Raw genomic sequence first — 22,774 nt, 5'->3', positions numbered from 1 at the left:
CCAATGAGTCAGCTCTTCGAATGAGGTGGCCAAAGTACTGGAGTTTCAGCTTTAGCATCATTCCTTCCAAAGAAATCCCAGGGCTGATCTCCTTCAGAATGAACTGGTTGGATCTCCTTGCAGTCCAAGGGACTCTCAAGAGTCTTCTCCAACACCACAGTTCAAAAGCATCAATTCTTTGGCGCTCAGCCTTCTTCACAGTCCAACTCTCACATCCATACATGACCACTGGAAAAACCATAGCCTTGACTAGACGGACCTTTGTTGGCAAAGTAATGTCTCTGCTTTTGAATATGCTATCTAGGTTGGTCATAACTTTCCTTCCAAGGAGTAAGCGTCTTTTAATTTCATGGCTGCAGTCACCATCTGCAGTGATTTTGGAGCCCCCCAAAATAAAGTCTGCCGCTGTTTCCACTGTTTCCCCATCTATTTGCCATGAAGTGATGGGACCAGATGCCATGATCTTCATTTTCTGAATGTGAGCTTTAAGCCAACCTTTTCACTCTCCTCTTTCACTTTCAAGAGGCTTTTTAGTTCCTCTTCACTTTCTGCCATAAGGGTGGTGTCATCTGCACATCTGAGGTTATTTTTCTGGGTGAGATATTTTACATATTAGTGGGAATTCTAGGGAGAGATGAGAATGAACTTAGTGCATTTAAAATAAAATCAAACTCTTTGCTATAGTTTGCATTGGCTTATCTCAATCTCCCATACTCCTACTTTTTTTTTTTTTTAATTTGCGTGACATAACAAAAGAGACAGAACCCAACTCTCCACTGGGGACTGGAGCCAAAGATAGGTAGATAAAGAACTTCAGGCTTCACGAATTGAGTTGTCGAGGCGCAAAAAGGAGGCAGTACCTGCGGGCTTATCAGGAGAGGCTCCTGGAGCCAGGTCAGAAGAAATAGTGAGGTCCTGCCCCAGGCTCCTTAGTGTCGCCCAGGCTGGAGGGGCTGAGATGCCAGGGTTGAGCAGCCACTTACCTTCATTCTTCCTTCATCTCAGAAATTTAATATCTTGCTTTCATCCAAAGAGAAACTGGAACTTGAGTTCCCAAAACTCAATAAAAAACAAAAACATAAAATACTTGAAACATAACAAAAAAATTGAAATACTAACATCATATATTCTATATTCCAACATGCATAGTTAACATTTTCCCATGTTTGCTTTCTCACTCTGTATACATGACTTGCTCCACCATTTGAGAGTAACTTGCAGATGTCTCAACTTAAGATCACTGGTTGGGCAGCTGTTGCTGCCTTGGCATCTCTTGGCATCCCTTGGCGTCTCCCTCAAAACCAACTTCTGCAAGACCTGTCCTCCAAGGCCAGGGAAAGGCCTTGTGCTGGTGGAAAGGACCCCTTGCCCCTTCAAGAACCTGAAATCCATTCTCTTCAGGCTGTAGAGAAGCTTCAGACACTGTTCTATGACCCTCCCTGCTAAGTGCAGGGCAGGTGCGCCCTGGGCTTGCAGGAACATGCTAGGCTGTCAGCCCCCCTGCCCCTCCGAAGCACCCTGGGACTCCTCCGGGTCGTCTTGGTGGGCAGTGGGGTCTTGGGTCAGCCTGAGCGCTAGAACCACCTTCCTTGGGAGAGACCCATAGGGAAGTGCATCTCCCCTTGGCTCTTGCCTGGCTCTCTGTGCCCGTCAGAGAGCAGAAAGGGTTCTGACAGGACACAAAAGGGAAGCATCTTTTCCTGTGGTGGGAGGATGAAGGGAGCTGGTGGGACATGAGTCAAAGAGGGGAGAGTTCTCATGAGCTTCCCAGAATCGTCTGCATTGGTTCTGTCAGTGGGGTGGCTGCCCTGTAATCATGGCAGTTAGTCTTGTCTTGTCTTGACCCAGTTCCAGGTGCAGTCTGAATCCAAAGACAGAGGAATTCTGGTTTGCAGTACAAATGCCATAGTGCATCTTTCCAAAGTGGAGTAGTCACTGAGCTGCCGGATCCAGGATCCCGCTGGATAGCATCCGTGGGGGTTCTTGAACTTTCTTGTCTGAGAAATTTCTTATCTCTCCTTCAATTCTAAGTGGCAATCTTGCTGGGTAGAGTATCCTAGGTTGTAGATTTTCCCTCTCAGCACTTTAAATATATCATGTCATTCCCTTCTGGCCTGAAAAGTTTCTGCAGAAAAATCAGCTGGTATGGGGGTTTCCTTGTGTATGAGTCATAGTTTTCCTCTTGCTGCCTTTAGAATTCTGTCTTTAACTTTTGCCGTTTTAGTTATGATTTGTCTTGGTGTTGGTCTGTTTGGGTTCATCTTATTTGGGACCTCTGTGCTTCCTGTACCTAGATATCTGTTTTCTTCTTCAGGTTCGGGAAAATTTCAGTCGTTATTTCTTCAAATACATTTTTGACTCTTTTCTCTCTCTTCTCCTTCACAGATCCCTGAACCTTCTTTCTTGCTGAAATTTAAATCGGGGAAAATTAAAAAGGAGATAAGTTAGTGGTCTAGATGATTAGTGGTCTCTGTGCCAGGTATAAGAAAAAAAACTTAAGTTGACAATAAGGATAAATCTTGAATACTTTTAAAGACTTTAAAGACTTCTAAACATTGACATATAATGGCATGGAAAATATTTATGTTATATTTCTAGAGATGACTCCTTTTATGCATCACACTGGCTTAATAATTTTGATCAAAAAATTATTTTTGCTGTCTTTCAGATTTTTCTAATAATGTAGAAAATATTGGTTGCAGAGTATTCTAGTTTATACATGCCTTGGATTTATGTTCTCTTCAAAATCCTCATGACAATTGCCTAAGCTTCTTTTTCTGGTTCTACTTATCCAATAAAATAACTTTATTTTCAATACATATTTAGGTTTATAACATTTAAAATTATGTGTTTCAGTAAGTTAAATATACCATCTAATAGCTTTTAAATAGAAATTTAGTTTTATAATTCTAGAAGTCATTGTTATCATTATTCCACTTACAGTTTGGGGGTGAATGTTTTTAGGTATCATTCAATATATTAATCCAGCATGCATTTCTCTATTATGATTCAGCTAAAGTTGCATTTATTAAGATCTATCATTATCTTTAATTGCCTAGAAGTGAAGTGAAGTGAAGTCTCTCAGTCGTGTCTAACTCTTTGCGACCCCATGGACTGTAGCCTACCAGGCTCCTCCCTCCATGGGATTCTCCAGACAAGAGTACTGGAAGTGAAGTGAAGTGAAGTTGCTCAGTCGTGTCCGACTCTTTGTGACTCCATGGACTGTAGCCTACTAGGCTCCTCCGTCCATGGGATTTTCCAGGCGAGAGTACTGGAGTGGGTTGCCATTTCCTTCTCCAGGGGATCTTCCCAACCCACGGATCGAACCTGGGCCTCCCTCATTCCAGGCAGACGCTTTAACCTCTGAGCCACCAGGGAAGCCCCTTAAGTCCCTAGACTGACACTAAATTAATTAATGTATAATTTTGCCTGGAGAATTTCTAATTAAGGTGGAAATAACAAAACCTTGTTTTTACATAATGCTTATGCATATTTTTATAGATTATAGAGTGGCCATAGATTAACAGGTTAAAAGGAGGACGTTGGTGGACACAGCTATCAGGTCATTTGAAGAAGTGTTAAAACACATGGAATATGTGGGGAGTTTTTAATCTTAGTTACCTCCCTTCTAGATCTGAATTCATCAATTTTTCCATTGTTCCTTATGCTTCTTTTGTCTCAAACACTGCCAGTGCCCCTAGGCCCAGGCGGGCAGAGCCAGGAACCACAGCCCTGACACTTTCTGATGCTTCCAGAAGGGGGCGCCACAGGCAGAGATTGGGTTTGCTGAGGATGCAGCATCTCTCCTGGAGCAGGGCCTGACACCTAGTAAGTGCTCAGTGATTGAAGGAATGAATTCTAAGGTAAGATTCTAGAAAGCTGAAGAGGAGGAAAAGAATGTGGGTGGATGGGGCAGTTTAGTGTGTGAGGGACAGAAGCAGATAAAAATATACATGAAGAGGGTAGAAAGAATGTTCAAACACTGGTTATAAAAGCCTAGGAGCTCATATGTGCTTGTGAAATTCAGCAGAAGAACCAAGAGAGGGAAGGCCAACAACTCTTGATATCCAGGTCTGCACAAGAAGCCTTGTCAGGTGTAGGGTTCTGTTTCTTCCAACCTTTGGTCTAGAATCGAACAAGTGTTTCTACCCCCCCCTGCTTTTTTTTTTTTTCCAGAAATAACCAAGCCCTGTCAAGGAATCATACAGAGAGAGCTATTGGATTACTCACCCAACTCTGGGTATGAAGCTGACCAGTCCATAGATGGTGAGCATCCAAGAAGGCAAAATTCACAAAAGGAAGGGAAGATGAATAAATGTCTGGCACCAGTAATTATTCCCCTCGAATTGATCCACTATTTGGTAGAAAGGAACCCAGGGTCATTCTGGTCAGTCTTTTCTGGACCCAATTAAGTAGGTCACCATCAAAACCAATAACAACTATTGAAAGACTTTCTAAACATTTTGGAAGTTATTAGCTGGACATATGCAATACAGTATCTCTGAATAATGTCTACATTGTCCTGTCTGTCATACCTCCTGCTTAGTTGAGTCAGGAGGCCAACATCCCTTGTAAGAGTGTCAGATAGATGTAGAGAAAGCTTGTTGTACTAGAAAAAATGTGAAGAAAAAGGATTTTTCATAGAGTTGGACAAATATATTGGTCTATAAAAATGGTACATCTCCTTCAGAAATCAAAATGGGAACACATGAAGAGATGCCTTCAGCTTCTGGTAAAGGTGCAGTAACAGAAATAAGATTGGCCTTTCTGCCCCAAAACTCACCCCACCCTTCTCCCCTAGCCCCAAAGAAAAGAAAAAGATAAAAAGCATAAAATATCAGTTTTCAAGACACTGGAAATCAGGCAGTGAGAGACGAGAAACAAACAAGGTGAGACCTACCATGGGCCCAGCTTACTGCTTTCAGTTTCCAGGCTGAGCACAAGGAGGGGATCTGAGGCCAACTCCTTGGATTGTGGAGATGCTGCTGAGTGTCCATGGAGAGCAAGGCAGCTAGAGTTCATAGGACACACTTAGTGATGAGAGAGATGAACAGAGAGAACCCAGGCATTTGGAAAGCGTTTCTTTCAGGCAGTCAGTTGAGTTCTGATATGAGCATGTTTGTGGAGAAATGCCCGAGATGAAAAAAAGAAACCTTGGGAAAGATCATGGGACAGTCCCTGGTCTTCACATGGTACAGGCAATTGTACTCACTCCCCAAGCCAGACAAGGCTACTCACAAGGGTCATTGAGAAGCACACTCAAAGAAGGTTGTGCCTTACTACTTGGATTAATCAGCCTTAGAGTGACTTACCTTAAAAAAAAAAAATCATAAAACCCAGATTCAAAGAAATCAAACTGTTCACAAGTCACTTAATTCTATACCAGAACAAAATTCAAGAAGATTTATAGGAAGACCAAAATAACCGGTACGTTAGAAGGTAAAGTTTGGCAATATCTGGCATCCAATCAAAGAATGTCAGGCATGCAAAGAGGCAGGAAAATGTGACATAAGGGGAAGAATAGTTAGTGAACCAAGCTGAACCAGAACTGATGCCATGTTCAAGTCAACAGAGAGGACTTTAAAACAGTTATCGTGACTACATTACATATGTCCAAAGAATTGTAGAAATGTAGAACATGTAAAAATGGCCAAAATAAAACTTTAGAGATGAACAAAAACTATAACTTCTGATGTAATAAAGTCACCAAATGGAATTAAAAAGACATGACTAACTGAAGAGATCTGAAATGAAAATCACAGTTTAATGTTTAATGCATAGCCTCATTGAATGCTAGGACAATTTTAAGAGGCCTAACATGGGAGGGTTTGAAGCTCCTGAACAGAGCTCAATGATTTTTGAAGAAAAAAGACAGACAATATTCTAATTTCAATGAGAATTATAAAGCCACTGATCCAAGGAGGCAAGTACAATTGCCTATACCGTGTGAATACCAGGCACTGTCCCGTGATCTTTTCCAAGGTTTCTTTTTTTCGTCTCAGGCATTTCTCCACAAACATGCTCATATCAGAACTCTGCTGACTACCTGAAAGAAACCCTTTCCAAATGCCTGGGTTCTTTCTGTTCATCTCTCTCATCACTAAAGCACAAGGAATAGGAAAAAAACACACACACACACACACACCTAACACGTTACTATTAAACTGCTTAAATCCATAGAAAAAGAAAAAACTCTCTAAAGCAGCCAAAGCAATAAGGTGTGCTAGATATAGAAAACAAAAATAAAGGCAGTAGAGCAACATCTTTAAAAAAACTGAGAGAAAAAAGAAAGTCAACATGGAATTCTATTAATCTTCCCTCATGAAATATCTTTCAAAAATAAAAGATATGATGAATAATGTCACTTACAGAAACCCATACCAGACAGAATTCTGGATGTATAGAAAGGAATGAAAGACAAAATATGGTATCTGATGGAAAATATATAAGATTATTTCTTATCAAGAAAATCTCTTTAAAAATATGGGACAGTTTAAAGAAGGGGTTTATAATATATGAGAAGTAAAATGCATGATAATGCATAAAGGCAGGTAATGGAGAAATGTGAAGAGGTGTGATCACTTGAGGGCAAACTGGAGTAGGTTACAGATGTCTGCTCTAAAGCCTAAAGCAGTGACTGAAATAACAAAAGAGTTATAGCTAATAAGCCAATGAAGGTTAGAGAATGGAACCATAGGTAAAACCATGTAAACTCTCTTATAGAACAATTGTCCTTCTGGCACTCTACCCATATGCCTGTGTACAAGAATTATGACTGCAGTATTGTTTGTAATAATAAAAGCATAGAAGCAAATTAATTTCAAAGACTTGCTCGTGCTAAATTGCTTCAGTCACGTTCGACTCTTTTCACCCCTATGGACCGTAGTCTGCTAGGCTCCTCAGTCAATGGGATTCTCCAGGCAAGAGTACCGGAATGGGTTGCCATTTCCTCCTTCAGAGGATCTCCCCAACCCAGAGATCCAATCCGCGTCTCTTTATTTCTGTTGTGGTAGGCAGGCGGGTTCTTTACCACAAGCACCATCTGGGAAGCCCTCAAAAAACCACACCTTCCCTGACTGGGAATCGAACCTGGGCCACAGGGGTAAAAGTGACAAATCCTAGCCCGTAGACTACCAGAGGACCATACTATAAACTAGTCAATAAATACTAGTGCAAACAATAGATGAACTCTCACTGTTAAAAGGAACTCAGAGGGTAACGATGAGATGTTGACTCTCCTCTCTTTTCGCGAAATCCTGGATTCCAAACGACCTGTTTTCTTCAGGGGCTCTTTTGTGAGGATAAGATCAGCAGTGAACTTGACTTAGGTTCTCCTGTTGTGGACAAGACGTCGGCGACAAGTAGGTTAAAGAAGTCGAGGCCTTCCTCCATATTTACGTAGAAAGGATGAATTAATAAGCAGAAATGAGGGCAAACCCTTAAACTATATCTAAAAACGTCGTAAAGGCAGCCGTCCCTGGGTGGGCTCGAACCACCAACCTTTCGGTTAACAGCCGAACGCGCTAACCGATTGCGCCACAGAGACTCGAAGGACAGCGTTTCGCTAAAGAGTAACTGGTTCTTCCATGCCAGGAGCAGCCACTCGCCTTTCTCAGGACAGCGGCTCCGGTTCCTAGCCTCAAACAACTGGAGAGGTGGAGTCGATGCAGCGTGTTCGTTCCCGCGAGGAAGCCGGGCGTCAGGCGAACTCGAAGGTGGAAGGGCAGCCGAGCTTCGCCGCCGCCCCTTGCTCCCCACCCGCAGCAAATGCAGCGCCCCGGTGACGCCCCGAGCCTGAGCCGAGGGGGTGCCGAGGGGGTCCCGAGGGAAGCTGACCCCCGCCCCCACCCCCTCGGTGGGCTCTGTGACGGCTCCGCATTTGCTGCGCGTTCACTCGACCATAGGAGAAGGCAATGGCACCCCACTCCAGTACTCTTGCCTGGAAAATCCCATGGACGGAGGAGCCTGGTAGGCTCCAGTCCATGGGATCACGAAGAGTCGGACACGACTGAGCGACTTCACGTTCACTTTTCACTTTCATGCATTGGAGAAGGAAATGGCAACCCGCTCCAGTGTTCTTGCCTGGAGAGTGCCAGGGACGGGTCGCACAGTCTATGGGGTCGCACAGAGTCGGACACGACTGAAGCGACTTAGCAGCAGCAGCAGCAGCACTCGACCATCTTCGCCTCTGGGCAGCTCTTTAGTAGATGTGGTCGGTTTGGCTGCAGCAAGAAAGAGATCAGGTCTAAAGAGGAAACGTGAAAAGGTGCGAGAGCAGCTGGCAAAAGCATGGATGAGACAACCCTAGTTTGTTGGATTTGTTCACAACCCAGGAAGCCTGTGAGGCACAGGCCGTATCCTGAGAGATGAAAATTGTTTTTTATTAAGTAGCTGAATAGGGAGGCAGAACCAGAGAAGGGCATGAAGGAGAGAAAAGCATGAGTATGTGCGTCTAATAATTAAACAGCAAAAATAATGTGGATATGTTCACGTCAAAGAAATTAACCTGCGGGCCTCTGGTGCATCGTGACTGTAAAATGGTTAGTGCTGTGTTGTGGCTTCATTACTGAGAGGAAAACAGGCAGGAAGGCCAGGGGTCTCCAAACGGAGGAAATAGGCTGCAAGTGTCAGACATCTTTTCTCTCTTAACCGGCAGAAGGAAACAAACTAGTGTTACTTTTTTTCCCCCTTCTCTCTACAAATTTAAAAAGAGGTTTCTCTTAAAATTCTGTGTTGCCATAATGACACCTGGTTCCACCTGAACTTAACTATTCTCAAACCTTGAGGTAACCAATGCATTTTTCTTATGGAAATGTTTGTCTTAAGCCATGTTAATGTACTATGCATTTACCTTAGACTCAGAACCGACTTGACAAACCAGTATATTATACATTGTTCTCCTAATCTATGTTAATGAAACTATATATTTGTATGGAAATCTGCCTTTCTTCAAGATTCATGCCAATTGTTTTACGGCTAAGGATGACTCACCTGGTGCCATTCTCTGAGTTTTGGGACATTTCCTTTCTTTAATTAGCAGACTGCTACAGAGTCCGACAGGACTGAAGTGACTTAGCAGCAGTAGCTATATAACATCCAGCTAAAGACTAGCAGGGGGGTACTCTTTCTGCCCCTTTCTGATGTCTATGTCAGAAGCTTTCTCTATCTCTTTTATACTTTAATAAAACTGTATTACACAAGAGCTCTGAGCGATCAAGCCTTGTCTCTGGGCCTGGATTGAGTTCTTCTCCTCCGGAGGCCAAGAATTCTGGCTCTTTCATGGTTCAGCAACAACTTTTCAATTACCCTCGGTACAAATCCAAGTTAAGCAACTAGACCCCTTAAGAAGCGGTCAGAGAGCAGAGTTTACTCCTGGCCACACAGTACAATGCCATGAGAAGAGGAGTAACTCCCACAGCGCACACACCTGCCAGTGGCTGCTCAAAGCGAAACCAAGGATGACTGCTTGTCTCACTATTGAGCAAGAAATGTCCCTAAGGGTGAAATACTGCCTCTTAGGGGGCCTTGTCTGAGCTTAGCCATTTTGCTGTTAAAGATAATTCAAATACCAGTGAGGGTTTTGACACTAAATGAGAACAAGTTTGTATAAAATGCAAAGTAGTTGTCATGGTCTAAACCAACTTGTCTTCATTCACCAGCCACTAATTTTGAACTATATAGTTCATGTAAAGCACAAATCTTTAAAACACAATTTGTGGAATTTAGTAAACGTAATCATCACCCAGATCAAGTTATAGAAAATAGCCATCGTCCCAGAAATGTCCTCTGAGCCCTTTTCCAGGCACTTGTTACCCAATCTCAGTTAGTTAATTGCTATTGTGAAGTCTATTGCAGAGGTTACTATTGCTACTGAAATTTAAATGAATGAATGTACATTTTTTTGTATCTGGCTTTTAAAATATTATTTTCATTAAGCATATCTGTATTATTGTGTATGTGTGCGTGCGTGCTAAGTCAGTTCAGTCATGTCCAATTCTTTGTGACCCTGTAGATTGTAGCCCACCAGGCTCCTCTGTCCGTGGATTCTCCAGGTGAGAATACTGGAGTGAGTTGCCATGCCCTTCTCCAAATATTACTCTGTATATCACTTCTTAATTTTGGTTTTATTGTATTAATTTTGGTGTTATTGTTATTGATGAATATTGCTGGTGTTTTGGTGAATATTCTGTACCAGTCTTTTTTGTGTACTTTTGCATTCACAGAAGTACTGCTACTGCTGGGTCATGGAATAGCTGCAAGTTTAACTTTACTAGAAACTGATAAACAGGGCTCTAGAATGGTTTCAAACCAGCAATGATGGTTGCAGTTGCTCCACATTCCTGTCAGCATTTGGTGTACTAATTCTTTTAAACATAACCATACTGGAGGCTGTGTGATGATACCTTCTTATAGTATTAATGTGAATGTTCCTAATAAATAAAAATATCAAGAATATTGTCTTAGAACTTTTGGTTATTAAGATATCTTCCTTTGTGATCTAGTAAGACATCGGCTTAGCTTTCCCAGAAGGAAACTGGCTGAAAAAGTCCATCGCCACAGTGCTGGTAGATCCTCCCCAGACGTCTCTTGAGACAAGAGACCCAGACTCCTGGTGTTTGGAGCAGCAACAGGTACAGATCAATGACTAGCACAGCACCAGCCTACCCAGCTGGCCTCCCAGGTCTTTGCCATATCCATGCACTTGTCAGTCGACTGAGAGCAGAATATATTTTTAAAATATTCTCTGAGTAACTTGACTTTTCAATTCATCTCACTACCACAAATGCAAAACTATTATCAGCACCATAATCAGAAGTTGGGTATAAAGATCGATGCCAGAATACCAAAAGGATGGTGATCTAGGCAACTCCTCCAACTGCTCTTAATTCAACTTCCCGTGGTCTCTGCCCTACAGAGAGGATGTTTTCCTCTCTCCCTTGGACACTCAAGCTGAAGACCTGTTGGGACAAATGTTGCTTACACTGTAGGGCAAGAGGAGAGCCAGGGAGAGGGGAGGAGGGGATGATGTAGACCAAGGATGCAGAGTATGTGAGACAGCGCTGAGGCTGTGGGTCCATCCTTCTGGTGGGTGGGCTATGGGTTCTCCTGTGTGTAGGAGAGGGTGTAGGGGTGGGTGAGAGAGATTTGGAGGGCATTCTCTTGAATTCGTTTGGAGAAAGCAGTTTAGAAGAGTAGTGAAAGGCAGATGGAGGGGAGGGTTGTGACCCAAGTGAACCCTGGAGGGGTCAGGGGCTGCACTGTGCCTACAGGTGTTGTGCCCCTAGTTACCTTGCAAGAGAGAGGCCATGGTCTTGAAGGTGTTTTCCCAGGGTGTAAGCCTTGTCTGTTGCACTTGTGAAAGCTGATGGCTGTGATTTCCCCACCTGTTGGAGGGACGTGGTGCTAGTGAGGGGTTTGAGTCACACCTTTCTCCTGATAATCCCTTGGTTCAGATGACACCTCTTCCATAATGCCTCATTGTGCTATGCTGACCCAGGGCAAGAGCCACACCACTCCATGTACTCAACTGCCTGGGAATTAGGGTAAGCACCTGCATTTTCATGGCCCTCCTGTTTCATGACCAATGTGTATAGATGGGTCCTACTTCTTTTGCCAAGCCTCCTGACTGTGCTGTCTGTGGGCACGTGGGTTCCCCACCTATTGGACTTGGCACTTGCCTGGGGAGCCCTTGAGGGCTGGCTAGCAGGCACCAGCAAGAGAGAAGCCACACCTCAGGAGTTGTGGAAAAACATGGGAAATGTGGCCCAGAGTCCTCATACCTTTGGGGCCAAATAGGGGTCAGGTGGGGGCAGTGGAGGCACCCCTTTCAGGAACAAGGAGGCCAGAGGCTCTCTGGACCAAGGGGCACTTTCCCTTCCAGGCCTAGCCAATTCTAAGGCCTCTCATATGGCTTTCCCTTCTCCCTTTCCCTTCTCCACACCAGCTGTGTTCTTGGGGAGTGTAAGCCATGTCTCCCAACAAGCAGAAATCTCCCAACAAGTGAAATGTCCCAACACACTTCTAGTGCTTGGGGAAGGAGTTGGATCAATGTTTTCTGACAACAGGAGGACAGAGAACTTGTGGTGGCTGGAGGCAACCTCTTGCTTTGTTGGTTCTCTTGGCTGACACGAGGGCCCAGAATGATGCTCCTCCTTGAGCGCTTGGGTGGCACAGCCCAGGGGCTTGACCAGGCTGGTGTTTCTCCCACTGCTGCTTAGGGAACAGCAAGAAATCCTACGGGTCCACTCTTACAGAAGAGATGCCCAGAAAATGCTCCTGTAGAGCCTAGACTATGCACTAAACCGCTTTGAAATGATGATTCCCTGGGCCATTCTTCCTTCAGTGAACCTTGGAGAGTGGAGAAATGATTGACGATGCTATACCCTTCACTGGCAGTAAAAATTCCACTTTCCTCTGACTTGCCTCACTGTTCCCTTCCACTCCCTCACTCCAGCATAGAATGTCACTGGTGTTGCTTTCCTGGACAATTTTTTGTCCTTAGCTCCCTTATCTTTAGGAGGCCTGGTGTGCTGCAATTCATGGGGTCACAAAGAGTCGGACACTACTGAGCGACTGATCTCCGATCTGATTCTCAAATAACTTGTGAAGTTACACAAGAAAGTTATAGTAGAAAGGTATTCATATTAGCCTTTCCCAATACTGTAGCTTGAAATCACCCCAATGTTCATCATATGTGAAGTAGTTTTACGTTAGTGTAATGCTTATCATTAATATCAAATTAAGGTGTGAGAAACGCAAATACACACAGATAGATACATATATGTATATATATATCACATAATGTTGGTTGATAATAGCTAGATAGAAAACTGTGCACACATTCACTTGAACTTGAAGAAAGGACAAAGCCGAATTTGAGATAGTTGACATTAGAATTGTTTAAAGTAGTATGGGATGGGTGGGCATTATCTGCTAAGTGTATCAAAGGGGCACGCTTGAATGACAAAAAAAATTACTCTGTCGTGATTCTGGTAATGATTACATGTTGCAATATTCTAATAGCCGCCCTTTACTGTTTTGTGTATTTTGTTGTGTGAACACATTTTAATAATTTCCTTTTAGGATAAAAATTGTGGGTAGGATGTCAGAGAATCCAGTGAAGACAATGACTGGATTGGAGTATATTATAAATTCTTTATTTAAATTCTATTCCGTTTTGTGTAAAAAAGCTTCACTGCTGTTTGAAATATTTCTGCTGCTAAGTCGTTTCAGTCGTGTCCGACTCTGTGCGACCCCATAGACGGCAGCCCACCAGGCTCCGCCGTCCATGGGATTTGCCAGGCAAGAGTACTGGAGTGGGTTGCCATGACTTTCTCCGAGAAATATTTCCACACACACACAAAGATTCTTGTCTGAGTACACAATTTCTTTCGTGGAAGCTACACACAAGACTCATTTAGAGTTTGAAACTGATCTTTAGATATTTTCTCGTAAATGGTGAGACCTGGATCAAGTCCAGAGTGCTTCAGCCTAGAGCACCATTGGGTTGACTTCCGTTCTTCTGACCTTACTCCGTTTGGTGACTAAAGAGTTGTTGTAGATACAATGCAAAAGAAAGAAACACTGCCGTGACTCGGATTCGAACCGAGGTTGCTGCGGCCACAACGCAGAGTACTAACCACTATACGATCACGGCGCGCCACTGTGCTGCCAATAAACTGCGTCTTTGTGCTCCTACATTTTAGTATAGCTGTTTCGTTGAATAACTGTCAAGTACTCCTGCGTTTCCGTCACGTCTTCCTTCCGTTATTCTCTTCCCATTCTGATGCATTTTTCATCTCTTTCAGCCCGCGCCTCAAAACAGATCTCCTGGGAAGTATCTTTGTTTTGACCTTGCCTCTCCTCCTGGTTACATTTCCCCATTTGACCGATCTTCCCCAACACCTGCTTCCGGCTCACGCCCACAGACCGCAACCTAGCGGAGGGAGGGCAGCGCCAACGGCTCAGGAGCTCAGATGAAGGCGGAGAAAAGAACCGAAAGACCCACTACTGAGCCCACCAGGCGTTCAGCCTCCCTCGAGCCCTCCTCCGCTCAGGCCCGGGGCGTCTCCGGGGCGCTGCATCTGCAGCGGGTGGGGAGCCAGGCGCGGCAGGGACGTTCGGCTGGACTTCTGCCTTCGGAATGCTCAACTTCCGGCTTCCCCACGGGTTCCTCCCGTTTTCATAGGCTTTGGAACGGGTACTGCTGTCCTGCTAAAGGCAGGGAGCTCCCCCTAGAGCGGAAGGCGTGATTGCTTTCTGCCAGATGAAGTTGTGCAGGAGGTAGGAGACAAAGACAACCGTTTCAGAGTCTCTGTGGCGCAATCGGTTAGCGCGTTCGGCTGTTAACCGAAAGGTTGGTGGTTCGAGCCCACCCAGGGACGCCCCGTCCTCCTATTTTAGGACCTAACCTAAGGATTTGCGGTTATTTCTGCGTTGTACATTCTTTTTTGAAAATTTGGAACTAGGACTCCTTTACCCTTCTTGTCACCTATATCTTCTCAACAGGCTAACCTAAGACATGATTATCGCTGATTCTTACAAAAGAATGTTGGCTCTAGAGGAAAACAGGTAGGTCACTTGGAAACCAGGATCCAAAGAACAGAGTCGTTTCATCGTTGCCCTCCGGGTTCCTTTCAACGGTGAGGTTCCGTCCATTGTTTGTATTGGTATTTATTAACCCCTTGCTGGATGGCATCACTGACTCGATGGACGTGAGTCTGGGTGAACTCCGGGAGTTGGTGATGGACAAGGAGGCCTGGCGTGCTGCGATTCATGGGGTCGCAAAGAGTTGGACACGACTGAGCGACTGAACTGAACTGAACTTACATATACCTTTAAAATTAATTCCTTTATATCTTGCAGTTCCTTGGTGGTCTAGTGGCTAGGATTCGGTGCTTTCACCGCCACGGCCTGGGTTCGATTCCCGGTCAGGGAAGATGTATCTTTTTTTTTTTTTTTGCAGCTTTGCAGGTGGCACTAGTAGTCAAGAACCCGCCTGCCTACGCAGGAGACATAAGAGACGCGAGTTCCATCGTCGCGAAGATCCTCCGGAGAAGGGCATGGCAGCCCACTATAGAATTCTTGCCTGAAGAATCCCATGGACAGAAGAACCTGGTGGGCCAGTCCACAGGGGTGCAAAGAGTCAGACATTGCTGAAGCGACTCAGCAGCACGAATTTAAGTTTAAATTAAATATAAAGACGTTCATTATTCATAGCTTGGAATGTTGCCATTTTACTCATTTGGAGCTATTGTATAAAGACATATTCTTTGTGCCACCTTTACCCACACATTTTATGTTTTTATCAATTCCTGTAAAGGTGAAGAAAGCAGTGTAGCTCTGCAGTTGTTGTTCAGTCACTAAGTCAGGTCTGACTCTTTATGACTCCATGGACTGCAGCATGCCAGGTTTCCCTGTCCTTCACTATCTTCAGGAGTTTGCTCAAATTTATGTCCATTGAATCAATCATACTATCTAGCCATCTCATCCTCTATTGCCCTCTTCTCCTGTCTTCAATCTTTCCCAGCATCAGGGTCTTTTCCAATGAGTTGACTCTTCACATTAGGTAACCAAAGGATTGGACCTTCAGCTTTAGCATCTGTCCTTCAAATGAATATTCAGGATTGATTTCCTTTAGGATTGACTGGTTTGGTCTCCTTGCAGTCCAAGGCACTCTCAAGAGTCTTCTCCAATACCACAGATCAAAAGCATCAATTCTTTGGTGCTCAGCCTTCTCTATGGTCCAATTCAGTACACAACTATTGGAAAAACCATAGCTTTGACTATATGGACCTTTATCATCTTTTAGGCTTTTAAATAGTTCAGCTGGAATTCCATTGCCTCCACTAGCTTTGTTCTTAGTGATGCTTCCTAAGGCCCACATGACTTCACTCTCCAAGATGTCTGGCTCTAGGTGAGTGACTGCGCCACTGTGGTTATCCTGGTCATTAAGACCTTTTTTGTATAGTTCTTCTGTGTTTTCTTGCCACCTCTTCTTATTCTCTTTTGCTTCTTCTGTTAGATCCTTACTGTTTCTATCTTTTATCATGCCCATCCTTACAAGAAATGTTCCCTTGATCTCTCCATTTTTCTTTAAGAGATCTCTGGTCTTTCCCACTCTATTTTTTCCTTCTAGTTCTTTGCATTGTTTACTTAAAAAGGCTTTCTTATCTCTCCTTGCTATATTATCTGGAACTGCATTCAGATGGGTATATCTTTCCCTTTCTCCTTTTCCTTTTACTTCTCTTCTTTCCTCAGCTATTTGTAAAGCCTCCTCAGACAACCATTTTGCCTTCTTGCATTTCTTTTTCTTTGAGATTCTCCTTTCTATAGGAGGCAGTTTTGGTCACTGCCTCCTATACAATATGACAAACTCCTATCCATAGTTTTTCAGGCACTCTGTCTATCAGATCTAACCCCTTGAATCTATTCGTCACCTCCACTGTGTAATCATAAGGGATTTGATTTAGGTCATACCTGAGTGGCCTAGTGGTTTTCCCTATTTTCATCAAGTTAAGCCTGAATTTTGCAGTAAGGAGCTGATGATCTAAGCCACAGTCAGCTCTGCACCTTGTTTATGCTGATTGTATATTGCTTCTCCATCTTTAGCTGCAAAGAATATAATCAATCTAATTTCAGAATTGACCATTTGGTCATGTCCTTGAGTAGAGTCATCTCTTGTGTTCTTGGAAAAGGGTCTTTGCCATGACCAGTGTGTTCTCTTGATATAACTGTTAGCCTTTGTTCTGCTTTTTTAGTTTATTAAGGAACCTCCATTCTGTTCTCCTAAGTGGCTATACCAATTTACATTCCTACCAAGAGTGTAGGAGGGGGCCCACTCCACTTATTATCACTCAGTTCTAACCAAGGGTATCGCTACAACAATACTAAACCCAGTGGAACAATGGCACATACAAAGATGACTAGGAACTTCAGCATACTGAAGTTAGGGATTTCTGGTACCATACCACTTTCTTGTGTCCACATATACAAATTAAAAAACACTTCTTACTTCCTCCTGCCCACATATTAATCAGGCATTTATTTTTTTCAGTAAAAACAAAGCAAGACTTAGACTACCTTGGAGGCCTCAGTTTTCTGTCCCACTTGCCTCACCATTCCTCTGCTTCCTCTCATTAGATTTTCATTTATTTGTGCCGTCCTACAGCTTTTCCTTCTTCAAACCCCAGGCCCCCTCTCTCAGGAACAGAGGTAAATGTAGAATTGTAGTATTGTTGACATTACAGACTTGTTCCCTGAATAGAAGTCAACTCAAAGAAGAGCATTTTTTTGTCCATTCCAGGATTTTTTTTGTTTAAAAAAAAAGAGCTTAGAAAAGTAACACTTAAATATTTGTTTTTCCGACAAAGAGAAATTTGAAGTAACACTGCTGGCATCTGGGTATTAAGCTAAATGGAAGCTTTTATATTCACCATGGTGCTGAGGAGAAATGACAGTCAAAACTGGTTGGAAAGAGGCTTCTGAGTCCATAAGACATGTCACTTCCACTAAAGGGAAGTAATGTTTCCACCTCTCCATTTGTAGTTGGAATATGCAGAAGCTTTTATTCTGAAGGAGGTAAGGAGCAAGTTGTGGGAGGGCAATTGACTCAGTCTGGTCTTGAAATCATTTAACTAACAGGTGTTTTCGTGAGCCCCCAAATTGTTCTGTGACATGACTTCCTCAGTCATGTCTCCAATGTCTGAAACCTCCTGAGACCTCCAGAGCTAGAGTGGTTTGAAAGAGAAAAAGATGAAAGAAACACTAGCCTAGGTTCTCATAAGCACATTCCAGAGTGTGGTGTGAAGACTTCCAGTCCCTTGGGCTATCAACTAAGTGGGTTTGGAGCATGAACCTACTTGGAATCAAAGCTTCCTATTGAGTCTTTTCAGGTAGATTCTCTACATGGTTGACTTTTGCTGTCATTTCAGCAGTGATCTCATCCTCTTTGCCCTTATCATTTAAATCAAATAACAAAAAGCCCTAATTAGTAGTGTTGGTGGACATAAAAGAAATATTTTCATCCAAAGCTCTGGGAATTAAAGGTAAAATTGGCTCTCAAAGTAGTTTTCTTATGTTGGCAGAATTTAGTTCTTTGTAACTGTGTATCCTTGGAAGGCTGATTGGTGTGCCCCAAACCTGTTTCCAACTCTTGCTTAGTTCAGTGAGCTTAGATCTATCTCCAGGGTTCCTTTGGGATCCAAGATGTCTTTATATTTCTTGTATTTTCAAACAAAACCTTTCTGAAAAGAGTACATCAGTGTCTTTCCAAAAGAGAGATGATTCTACCCAGTTTTTGAATGAACATTTTTCACATTGAGGCAACCGGTCCATTGTAGCGCCCCACCCTCTCCTGAATTCAGTGCTCCAAATTCAGACTATGTGATATCCAAAATTCAGCTGCATCATATACCAGATTTGGAGCAATCTGGAGCAATATTTCCAGAAAGAATTAAGACAGTGCTTCAGTGGAAGGAGAGCATAGGGTTCTGCTTGGGGCCTGTATTGCCTTTCCCTGGAAGCAAAGACCCAGGATTTTCACATCTGGATTAGCATCCCACATCTCAGTCAGGAGTCAGAATCTCAAATCTCCTGATTTGAAAACAGAATACCAGTTGAAAGTTTTCACCCCTTGAATCTGAGAGCTCCTGGATGCTGCCTGCAGGAGTTAGGGCACATGCACAGATTAGAGGGTGAGAGACCTCTGTGCAAGCCAAGATCAGTGGGACTCCTCCCCTCCGCCACCCTTTATTCCCCTTCATTTCATTGCTCTGCCAGCTCATTTCTCTTAAGCTTCGGTGTTTCTTTCTTGCTTTCCCTCAGAAATGGGAGATCCCTCTGGCTCTTGTCACTTTCCTTTGTTCTGTTTCATCAGATTTCAAGTCTTATAGTCTAACCAGGTCTTCATGTTTTAAACAGTTCCATAGCCAAGCCTGAAGGTCTCAGAGCATTTGGCTGTTTTAAAATGGTCAATCTCTTATCCAAGTCAGCTCTTGATTACATGCTTGAATTGAACAAAAGACCAGCCATGAGGCAAGTGTGAACTATTCACATCACTGGGCTACCACCTAGTGGGGGACCAAGGTCCAGAAAATACAGACAGTCATGGTGACTATACTTCTTTTGACTTTAGGTTCTTTATTCCCTTAGATGGCTCTTGTTGCCCTAATGGCCTGGGAGCAAGTGACGAGAATGAAGACAGAAAATGAAATCTGGTGCAATGGGTCAGGGGACCTGCAGCCTCTATTGGACTGAGGTGCAGAGTCCACTCTGAGTCCAGCTTTTGGTCCTAATTGCAGACTACAAGACTTTCTCAGATCTTATTTTTCTCAAGACACATGCTGTGTTAATCATGTACCCCTAAATGTCATGGACTACACTGACATAGTCCAGATCTCCTTGTGTTTACCCCAGGCTGTTCCCTTCTGGGCTAGTCTTTGGAACAACTAGCAAGTGCATAGGCAGCGTTCTGGAGAAGGAAATGGCAACCTACTCCAGTGTTCTTGCCTAGAGAATCCTGTGGACGGAGGAGCCTGGTGAGCTGCTGTCCATAGGGTCGCACAGAGTCAGACACGACCAAAGTGACTTAGCAGCAGCAGCAGCAGCAGCAGGCAGCGTTCATGCCTGATGCCATACCAGTGTTCCAAGGTCCACGCTTTCATGATCCCAGTCATACTCCCTTCTGGGTCTGGCCTTGGGGTTTGTAACAAGGAGATTATTCTTAAGTAAAACATGAAAGATAATTATTAACATGATTTCTTAATATATGCTGTTTCTCCAGATGCTATTTCTGTGGAATTTCTCAAGGCCATGAAAGTATATTATTAGGAATTCCCATTACAGGTTCTTCTTATAGGAAAGTATCTCAGATGGAAAGCAGGTAGAAACTTCTTTTGTGAAAGACTTTCACGTATCCTTTTTTTTTCAGTGTCTATGGAAGGGCAAGAAAAAACCCCATCCAGTGGGTCTCTGGATTCCCCTGGAATCCTGGTTGTAGAAGCTTGATCACTAACCCATGTTGGAGAGAAGCACAGTTGAATATGAACCACAAATCAAGATACCTCAGACTGGAGCCAGGACCATTCAAGACCAGGACAGGACAGGGCCAAGCACCATTGTTTCTTGGGTTGTTAAAGCATGGGTTCAGTAAGTAAGTGTTAAGTAATCTAAATATATGAAAATCCTTTAGCAATTCCAGGGTGGTTTTAGAGTAGAACAATGTTGTGTACTGCCAGATTCTTAAAAAAGACATTCCCAAAATATTTTTTAAAATTAATGAGATTATCTTAAAAAAAAAAAAAAAGACTAAGCACCATCATTACAAGGCGGCCATTTACCTGACAACAGTGATTCAGACAACTCTGGAAAGCTCTTGAGAATTATCCCCTACTTTTGAGGAGATAATTTACCACTTGCTCCCTTCATCCTCCCACCACAGGAAAGTCTTCACTTTTTTGTGGCGTCAGAAGCATTTACAATATTGGTAGGAATTAAAATGGTGCATCCACTATGGAAAAAGTGTAGAGATTCCTTTAAAAATTAATAATAAAACAGCCATATGATCCAGCTATTCCACTTCTGGGTTTTTACCTAGAAAATACAAAACCACTAATTGGAATAGATATATACACCCATATGTACATCACAGCATGGTTTATAATAGTCAAAATATAGAAACAACTCGTGTCTATCAACAGATGAATGGATAAAGAAGACGTGGCATACATACACAATGCAGTACTGCTGCTGCTGCTGCTAAGTCGCTTCAGTCATGTCCAACTCTGTGTGACCCCATAGACGGCAGCCCACTAGGCTCCGCGGTCCATGGGATTCTCTAGGCAAGAACACTGGAGTGGATTGCCATTTCCTTCTCCAGGGGAACTTTCCCACCCAGGGGTCAAATCTAGGTCTCCCACATTGCAGGCAGATTCTTTACTGTCTGAGGCATCGGGGAAGTGAAGAATATATTCTATTAATACACTTGTAAAATTTTATAGGTTTCAAACTTTTTTTTTCTTTTTCTTTTTAAAGGAGTAATTGGTGCTCAGTATTTCTTTTTAAAGGAGTAATTGGTGCTCAGGTCCCAAGTTCTCTTTAGATGGACACTCAAAGTGAGATTCTGGGTTCCTGAAATGAAGGGAGGAGTGGAGGTGAAGGGCTGTCCAGGCTGCTCCTCACATTTCTCCCTACCACTCTGGGAGATGCCCTGGACTTGTGGCCCAGTCTCACTGACTTAAGGATTCAATGCAGAGATTTTACTGCACGGGGACACTGGGGTGCATCACACTTGTGGAAAATGAAAGTGTTCGTCGCGGACTGTAGCAGGCCAGGCCCTTCTGTCCTTGAAAATTTCCAAGTCAGAATATTGGAGTGGGTTGCCATTCCCGGCTCGAGGGTATCTTTCTGACCTAGGGATACGAACTCAGGTCTCCCGCATTGCCGGCAGATTCTTTAGGTCTGAGCCACAGGGAGTAAGTGAGAACTCTGTACGCGGAGATGAAAGCAAAAGAGACACTTTCCCTGACCGGGAATCGAACCCGGGCCGCGGCGGTGAAAGCGCCGAATCCTAGCCACTAGACCACCAGGGAACTACGTGCCGTATACCTCGTAAGTTACAACAGGAAACCTGCAGAGTGTGTGGTGTCTCTCGCCCTCCTATTCTGAGTCCTGCACCCCCCTCCAAGGAATTGTACCCAAAGAACGTTCCTTCCCTGCTTTCTCCAAATGAGGAGCTCCACACCAAAGGCCGAGCGCTCTGCGTGACAGTGGACGCTCCCGCGAGGTTCACCTGATCCTCACGTCCCCACGACTTGCCCAGTCCCGGCGCACCTCACAACTGCCCTGGAGACGCGCCTTTTCCCGGCGAGCGAGCGTGGAGAGCAGGTCGCCGGGGCGGGGGCAGAAGAGGCGGGAGGGCAGCCCCGCGGGTGAGACCTCGGGATCCCCAACGACACGAAAGACTCCTGGCGGGTGCAGGAACCGGGAGGGCTGGATGGAAAACGCTTGCGAACAAGGCTCCGCTCCCAGACTTGGATTCTGTCCGGTCTTCCCCCACGACCTGCTGCCCTGCGGTTCTCCCGCCTTGGATGACGCCGTCTCTAGCTCCCTGGGCTCAGACCTCCAGTTGTCCCTGACGCCGCGCTTTCCTCAGACCCACATCCAATCAGTCAGGACTTGGCGTTTGCTTCTCGGTCCATGTTTACTTCGGCCAACACAGTCCCAGTCCCTCCTTTTCGCGACTCTGGACTTGGGCAAACGACTCTCCCGAGAAAGGTGGTCCCTCTTTCCCCCTCCTCTGTCGGGGAAAGAACCACCGCCCCCTCGTCCAGTCTACGTGGAAGGGCAGCGCGCTGGACCCGACCGAAAGACCGCGAATCCGCTCCTCTGGCTGGACGTGAGAGGTGAAAACTAGGACCTGGATAGGAGGAAAGCAGGGGAATTTCATGTAACGTCCTGATCTAAAGCAATTTTCAAGTCCGCCTCTGGGGACTCAGGCTCCAGCGTTGGTGAGGGTGCTGCCACGCGGTCGTACCCTCGACCGCACTCGGAGTCCACGCGGAACCAGGCGGAGCCCCGCGGCTTGGGGGCCGGTGCGCACGCGGCCCGCGCCTCCCTCAGTGTCTGACCCCTGAACCTCAGACCTGAAGGAAACGCGGTGACCCCCGCACTAAGAAGAAAAACCACTGCGGGAGAAAACGCACATGCATCCCCAAGCTTGTTACCCTTTACTTCTAAAGGAAACCAGAGGCAGACAGACACACAGACAACACTG

At 44.4% G+C, this 22,774-nt stretch overlaps 5 non-coding genes across 5 annotated transcripts; 2 read left to right on the top strand and 3 right to left on the bottom strand.

Annotated features, from left to right (window-relative positions):
* Positions 1-7,472: 7,472 nt before the first annotated feature.
* Positions 7,473-7,546, bottom strand: TRNAN-GUU. The gene has a single exon. It is a non-coding gene; the product is annotated as a tRNA-Asn (tRNA).
* Positions 7,547-13,585: 6,039 nt separating this feature from the next.
* Positions 13,586-13,657, bottom strand: TRNAH-GUG. The gene has a single exon. It is a non-coding gene; the product is annotated as a tRNA-His (tRNA).
* A 653-nt stretch (positions 13,658-14,310) lies between these two features.
* On the top strand, positions 14,311-14,384 carry TRNAN-GUU. Its single transcript has one exon. It is a non-coding gene; the product is annotated as a tRNA-Asn (tRNA).
* Positions 14,385-14,866: 482 nt separating this feature from the next.
* On the top strand, positions 14,867-14,938 carry TRNAE-UUC. Its single transcript has one exon. It is a non-coding gene; the product is annotated as a tRNA-Glu (tRNA).
* A 6,580-nt stretch (positions 14,939-21,518) lies between these two features.
* Positions 21,519-21,590, bottom strand: TRNAE-UUC. Its single transcript has one exon. It is a non-coding gene; the product is annotated as a tRNA-Glu (tRNA).
* Positions 21,591-22,774: the final 1,184 nt, after the last annotated feature.

The sequence above is a fragment of the Bison bison genome, unplaced genomic scaffold (genome assembly GCF_000754665.1).
Source record: "Bison bison bison isolate TAMUID 2011002044 unplaced genomic scaffold, Bison_UMD1.0 scf7180017864104, whole genome shotgun sequence".
NCBI classification, from domain to species: Eukaryota; Metazoa; Chordata; class Mammalia; order Artiodactyla; family Bovidae; genus Bison; species Bison bison.
The sequence above is the reverse complement of the archived record's forward strand: the minus strand, read 5'-3'. Positions and strand labels throughout refer to the sequence as shown.